The sequence below is a fragment of the Lactuca sativa genome, chromosome 9 (genome assembly GCF_002870075.4).
Source record: "Lactuca sativa cultivar Salinas chromosome 9, Lsat_Salinas_v11, whole genome shotgun sequence".
Taxonomy (NCBI): Eukaryota; Viridiplantae; Streptophyta; class Magnoliopsida; order Asterales; family Asteraceae; genus Lactuca; species Lactuca sativa.
This window is the reverse complement of record NC_056631.2, coordinates 69683460-69691031: the sequence shown is the minus strand read 5'-3', so window position 1 is coordinate 69691031 and position 7572 is coordinate 69683460.

Below are 7572 nucleotides of genomic sequence, written 5' to 3'. Positions count from 1 at the left end.
TCTTAGCATGCACACAATGTTTACCTACGGTCCTTACTTTGTGAAATAGATCAAATGAACACATTTCCAATCATACTCATTTCACAACTCCCAATTCCTATCACAAGTGTAAGAATATCAAATTCTTGCCACTTATAGAATATGTTAGATTCTAACATTTTATGCAATGATCCTTTTGTAATGTCACTGCACTATAGTCACAATGACTATTGCCAACGAAATTACAAAGTCCTCTATCAGAGATTTTTACAAGACAATTCCATAGATGTGATGTCTCTCACTCAAAGTACATTCCTTTGAACATCCTTTTGCATAAAAGTTTCTAATCATAGACATAGATTCTTAATATCTAACTCCCAATATGGAAACCTTTCCATACTTACCATATGACAACTTATTTTCAATAGAATCTTATCTATTCATAACAATGTCGATATGCTCCATCCAATATCATACTTCCAACTACTCATAAGCGACCAATCCTCGGCGAACTTTGGATTGTCCTTTGATAGTTGTTTAATAATCTTAGTCAAAAACCAATTCTAGTCCTTTTTCCCTCTAAATGCGCTAGACATTTGGAAATTTTTTAGAATGGTCAAATATTATAGCATTCGCAATCGATCCTATACCCGAGGCGTATGAGACACGATGCATAATGTCTTATATAAAGATTTGATACTTTATCAATCTTCTGCCATAATATTTTACGTGCTACGTTCTCATAATTCGAAATATGAAGAGGGATGTCGTAATCATAATCGAAATTTAAGAACGCACTATGTATCCTTTGACTGAATTTATTGAAATTTCTTAATCTAAGCTTTAGATTTTGAAATGAAGTACAATATTCTCTCCCTTAATTATAGCAAAACAACTTTACACCCTTACTACTTTGCAAAGTATAATTCTTGTTTTCTATAATTAATATTGCTAACTGGCAATACTTGCCTTAATAATCATACTAGCACAACTTTTATGCTCCCGCTATCATGATAATTATTATCAAATAAGCACAACACTTATGCTCCCACTAGCATTGACATGTATTTAGAAAACAACTCAACTTACAGAAAAACAACGCCTATTGAATTTCTTAAGTTCATATTTCTAATACTTAATGCTTTGATAATCTTTTATCTAGGCTTCTTAATCTCATACACCTTTATCCAAGATAGCTCATATGTGTCTTAAACAATTAAGACTAATTGCCAAATCTCATAATTCGAATTATGGAGAGGGATACTGTAACCATAATCAAATTTGAGAATATAATTTTACAACCGCTATCTTCTTAAAATCTCTCTTAGTGAAAGCATTTTCTCACATTCATTTTCATGAAGGAGGGAATCTTATGACACTTAGATTTTAATAGTGTATGTGTTCCTATCCATGTGAATTTGTCAAAAACAAAGTTTACGACAAATTCAAACTCATATGGACCGAACTTTCTTAATCTTGATTTCTTGCCTTATGGTAACACGGCTGCCCACCATGTCTTCCAAGTAGTTAAGCAGCTCACCTTTTCCTATTAATGTACTTTTCATCGATCAAGGTCCTTGCCATTTATGCATTCAAATGAGAACTCATAGAACTCACATGCATAATTAACTCAATTGGAATTGTATAGAAACAAGATAGTGTCAACACGATAGGTTGTAAAACCTCAAGTCGTGTGCTAGTGATGTTCGATAAGGTTTATTCTTGATTAGTTCTTGAAACTTTTCAAGACCATTAAGACTCCCACTGACTCCTTGACATATAAGATTCTCTTGTCAATAAAACATTTCTTGACAAACAAATATTCAAGAGTTAGTGTAGTTTTCATCAAGACAAAACACTTCATAAAATTTGGTCCTAGTTGGTCTTTGTCTTATCAAGACACCACAACTTTCCATATTTGATGAATGTTATAAACCTTCCTAATATTTCTCACTTTATGTCACAATCTTAACTCTAAGACTTGTTTTGGAACGAAGTATGATTGGCTTATTGATTTTACTATTTCTTCAATTCTCGATTCCTCTTCTTAGACATACAATTGTACAAAGACTCACTTAGAGGATCAATTGAGATATGGTTCTTAATCATTAAAACCTAATCATAAAACATAATAAAAGGTACTCTCCCTTCTTCTTAGAATAGAGAAACTTTTATCTTTCTGCCTACTTGATTCTTCTTATTCGTTCTGCTATTGATATAAACTTTTTCAATCAACTAAGAATTACACTTAATCTCATAAGCGTAATCATATTTACTTAACTTTAGTAAATCATGATGAATATCTTTGTTACTCTTGCGGTGGACTTGATCAACACACAACCTTGTGTACTCGATCTCCTAGTCCTTCACTTGATACTTTGTCAACGAATTTGTCTAACTTTCAAATGTGAAATTTTTTTCATTCATCATACAATACTTGTTGCATGATTCCAAGTTTCTGTCCACTTGAAACTTGGTCGATGAGAAACTTTCCCTATTTGGTAAATTTCTGACATTTCCACAATTAACATAACTAAGAAACACATCCATTCGTTGTAGAAATATGCAAACATCAATTTTTCATAACGATTTCATTGCAAATAAATAAATAAATAAATGACTCAAACCAAAATTTATTTTATTCATAAAAGTAGCGGAAAACATTTTGTCCTTACAATGCAAAATCAATTGAAAAACTATGTAGTCAAATATTCCTAACAATTCTATCATAACTTCCTAAGCTCAAAATCTAATCTTCGAATCCATGCGATCGAGATCCATTTTTCTTCGTGATTAGATCCATCTTGCTCTTTCATCAAGCTTCCTCTCCTTTCATTGATCCTGCAAAACATTCAAATGCAATCTTATCACATCATGTATTAAGAATCAACGAATAGGAACTTAATGGAGTTAGATAGTGGATTTTACTTGAAGCACAACCATACTCTTTGACTCTCCCATCTTCTGGACTCTTCAGGCTCTTAGGGCAGACTTGTATCCAACGCCCTTTCACTTGGCAACAAATGCAGGTCGGTTCTCCTAGAACGTCCTCAGAAGCATGGTTGGTTAACTTTCCTAACAAATTTGCTCCATTGCTTTGCCAAATCATTTCTGATTCAGCAGCAATGAGCATGTAAGTTAGGTCAATGAGGTTTGCATCATGATCCATCATATAATACTTTCTTTTGAACTCATTATATGATTCAGGGAGTGACTGTAGAACCCAGCTTATAGCCAACTCATCGAGGAATGACGCACCCAACATAATCAACCTATCGATGTGTGATTTCATTCCCAAAACGTGGGCACACATGGATTTACCATCTTCATGTTTCATTTCCAATAAGGCTTTAGTGACATTGAACCTTTCAATTCTTCGATCTTGTGGGTTAGGGAGAACAACGGGAGGAGGAGGAGGAAGTGAAGCATGATTTCTTGTTCCTCGATCGAATCGTGGAATATCATCTTTATGTGGAATGCTTGTTCCACGGGATTTGGGAAGATAATTGTCGTACTTTGACATCTAGAAAACGGGAGAAAACAAATTCAAGTTAGTTGATTTATTGAGTCCTTAGTAAATCACCCAAATGATATACTAAGGCTAGGACACAATATTCTACAACTCGGGAGAGGGATGTCGTAACCCTAATTACAGAAAATTTGAAGGTAAGTGAATGATGATTCACTAATTTTCCACCATCAAAAACGAAAAAGAAATTAAGTTTTAAATGTATGAAAACTCCTAGATCCTATGAGATTCATTGAACATTTCAATGGCATGTTTAAATCTCGATATGCCCCTCTAGTTTGTGACTGGGATGCCGAGGATCACAAAGCAGGTGTGAATAACCATGCAAACTTACATGGTGCCCTCACATGTTACAATCACCTATTCGATGTGCTAGTAAACCACACACGCTCCACCGAACTATGACAAACATTGAGTCACCCTTTGTTACCTTTGCTTAGACCTAATTAGTGTGCCGGTTTACCACACATGCTCCACTAACGTCTTCGCAAGGGTACAAAGTGTAATTTCATGGAATTGCATCAATTCACTTTTGCCTAAAGTAACTAAGATTGGGAATTTTATGAAAACATTTAGTTACTTTTATACTTCATTATACTTATAATGGAAGGTTTCTGTCCCATCCTACCCGTTCGGCTAACAACCCTCCACTAGTCAAGAGTGCGGTGGGTAAGAGTGGATACCCATTCAATCGCCATTTTATAGGCAATTTCCTTAAACACCCCTTATAGACCAGCTTCGTGAATGAGGCCTACTAACGGTAAGACTGACTTTTACTCATACATATATATAATGTTAGACTTTTAATGTTATATATAGTATAGGGTGTATTTTACACTTTTAAAATACTAGGTGTTCTAATTTAATAATTATACTTTTAATTTAATTAAATTGTACACCAAAACTATATGGATTTATTAAATCTCTTTTAATTATACACCTTAATTAATTAATAAAACCATAAGGGTGTGATTTGAACTTTTCAAAACTATACTAGGGTTTTAGAATTTAACATTTCTAAATTAAACTTTTAATAAACTTTTAAATTCCAAAACTTGAGGGCAAGTTTTGAAACATTTCAAAACATTAGGGTTTAGAATTTCAATATTTCAAAATCAAACTTTTTAATCAAAATTTAAATTCCAAAACTTTAGGGCAAGTTTTGAAACTATTCAAAACATTTGAGTTTTAACTATTTAAAATTCAAAACAAAACTATTAAGTTCAAATTTAAACTACAAAAACCTAAAGGGGAAAAATTATAACTTTTCACAAGATAACTCAAATCTAAATTACAAATAATCAAATTTTATCTAATAAAACAAGTGATTATCTAAATTTTGACAATTATCTTCTATTTAGGTAAGGATAATCACCAAATATTGATAAAATTCGGATTTTATAACAAAAATATGTTTATGGTAATTATCCAGAGCTAAAATAGGAAGAAAATCGCGAAAATTAGCTGTCAGACGTTTTGACTCGTCTAGTCTAGACTTGGACTCGTCGAGTACACCTGAATCGGCGAGTGCAACAAGTGATTCGGTGAGTCAAACACTCAGAACCCAAAAATTTCGATTTTCAGTGCTGATTTCGATCAAATATGCATCAATACAATAGAAAGCAATCTAGGCTCTGATACCACTGATGGGTTTTGGACAAAAGACATCCTATGTGCTCATGCAAACCCTAAAGCTTGGATCATAGGTTTCTCTATTGTACATGCTTTTAATCCAAGACTTAAAACCCTAGATCTAATCAATATAACATATGAATAAGGGTTTAGATCATACCTTGATTGTTATATAGTAATAACAATCTCAATTCCTTATTGTATTGACTTTAGAAAGCTTAGAGTCACAAATGTCACTCCTCTAATGGCTCACAAACACCAAGAGCAAGAGGATGAAGAGGAGAAGAGAAAGAGGCTGCCCAAAACGTGTGGAAACCCTAACCAATTAGTTCACCACGTTTTTTAGGCTTAAGGGTACTGTTTATACATGTAGGCTATTAGGGTTTTGAACTAGGAAACCCTAATTTGGATGCTTAGGCCCTAAGCAACCCATGGACCCTTCCTTAACAAGCCTTGGACGATTTCTAATGGGTTTCCCCATAGAATTCGTCCAACCTAATATAATAAGGTGATCCATAGCCCAATTGCAATTATCTTATAATTACAATTCTAGTCCCTTAAGTTTAATTAATCTCTTTTAGTCATAAACTTAATTCTTATTAATTCTTGACTAATATTAATTAAACAATATGATTTCTCCTTTAATATATTATTCTCATAATATATTAATAAATCATAATTAATCCTTTCTCTTCATAATTCATCCTATCAAGTTGCTTTGGTGAAGACAACCCAAAAGGACCATGCAACATCGGGTCAAGTACATACCAAAATAGTTATGGACTTAGACACTAATCCAACAGATTCACCATAGTAAAAGGAGCAAAAGGCATCTTAAATTTGTTAGCATATAAGTGACATCAAACACAACAACATTTTGAATTTTGTATAGAGATCTATTGATCTACCATCTGCCCAAAAAATATTTCGAAGATACCTATCATTAGTTAAATCCACGACAAAATATTGGTCACTATCAACTAACATTTTATGTTGACAATGTTTTATAAGTCCATAGAACTCTTTTCTGCTATGTTGTTTTAATTGCTCAGATAAGACATCAACACATGGCTTTGAAGTAACATCAGCTACATTTGAGGTTTTCATTGTATTGATAACCTTTTTAATTTGAGAAGGTTTCAACCCTGCTTAACCTTATTGCACCATAAGAGATTTACCTTTTACTGAATGGTGGAAATGATGGGTTTTCACCATAACAACAATCCTATGGTGTACATGCAACCCTAATTGCTTTGGATCTAGGTTTTTCTCTATTGAACATACAACTATGAATACTAAAGCAATAAACCTATGAACTAGCATACACATTTCGAAAATCACATATGATTAGGGTTAGAAACTTTACCTTACTTGTTATGTTGCAATAACCAGAATAATCCTTCTTAATCTTGACTTTTGAAATCCTAGTGCCCCAAGTGTTGCACCTCTAATGGAGTCACAAACACCTAATGCAAATAATGACTTGAGAGAGAGGTGGAATTCGGCTAGGGCAACTCCAAGAAGCATATAACTGAATTCCTAGGGTTTAAGATGGACACCCTAATTTTCTTGTTTAGGCCTTAAGCAATCCATGGAACCCTTCTAGAAGGTCCCTTGGATGAAATCTTCATGGGCTTCCCATAGATTTCGTCCACCCCTTCTATTAGGAGTCCATAGCCCAACTTGCAACTAACAGTTAATTGCAATATCAGTCCCCTTAATTTAACCAGTCTCTGTTTGATCACAAAATTAATTTTTGATCAATACTAATTAAATAATACGATTTCCAAATAATATATTAATCTTGTAATATATTAATAAAACCATTTCTAGTACTAATTTATTATTCATATAATAAATCCTACTTTCTGTCCACTTGTCATCATATCAAGTTGCATGAGTGAAGGCAACCCAAAAGAACCATGCTCATAATCAAATCAAGTACATACCAAAATAGTTATGGACTTATACATCTAATCCAACATGAAATTACTATGAGATCGATGCTTCATCACCTTCAATGGTTTTATGGTCAATTCGTGATTGGGTGTGTCATTATATAAGTCCACCAACCATTTCTCATCCTCCTATCTTGTATTTCGAAGCTTTGCTTGACATCCAGTTCTAACATCTCTATGACGTTTTATCTCATTTCCACTTGCATCATTTTTTCTAACCGTTTGAAGCCTTCTTTGTTGCATACATATATCTTCCGATAAGGCTCATTTGTTTCCGTGCTTTTAATTGTGTCATCTTTATGTATACTAAAGCCATGTAAAAAGGAGTAATCATTATAAAATGTATAAGCATCATCGAGTGTACCAAAAATGTTTCCTAGTATCCTGTTGACATTATCTTTGTCTTCATCAAATTCAATGTTCACATCGAAATCCTTAAATTCTTCATATTCAAATGTTGCTTCCACGAAATCA